The following is a 589-nucleotide window of genomic DNA, read 5'->3' on the forward strand; positions in this document are numbered from 1 at the left end:
CGTGGCAACCCGAGTATCTTATTACATAAATAAGATTTTCTGAGGCACAAGTAAAGTTAGATTTAACTTTGAATTTGTGTCCCTCTTTGAAGAGGAATTCTGAACATTCTAGAATGTTTGGGCACGTTGCACAATTTGGTCGACCACATTTTTATTAATTTCGCATCTGTTGTTTCTGAAAATAATTTTGCCTTTGTGAGTATCTTTTTCAGTGATTTTGGTTGTTTGTGGGATTTGATGATTTTGTGTGTGTGTAAAATTTCCTTTAATTTGGGGTCCTTATGTAGCATTGGTATGTTTTGGGTGATGATGGTGAAGGCTTCTTTGTTTCTGGGGTTGTATGTGGATATGTACGGCAGTATTTTCGGGGAATGTGTGTTGCTGTGTTTAACTTTTCTATATTAATTTGTGATGCACGTATGATTCCATCCTCTATGAGTTGAACTGGATAGCGTCTGTCAATTAGTGTGTTTTTGAGTTCTTGTAGTCTGTAGTCTCTAGTATTTTGTTCTGACACTTTTGTGCATATCCTTCTTGCTAGGTTGAAGAGGATGTTTGTCTTGGTGTGTCTTGGGTGGCATGAATCAAA

The sequence above is a fragment of the Octopus bimaculoides genome, chromosome 5 (genome assembly GCF_001194135.2).
Source record: "Octopus bimaculoides isolate UCB-OBI-ISO-001 chromosome 5, ASM119413v2, whole genome shotgun sequence".
NCBI lineage: Eukaryota > Metazoa > Mollusca > Cephalopoda > Octopoda > Octopodidae > Octopus > Octopus bimaculoides.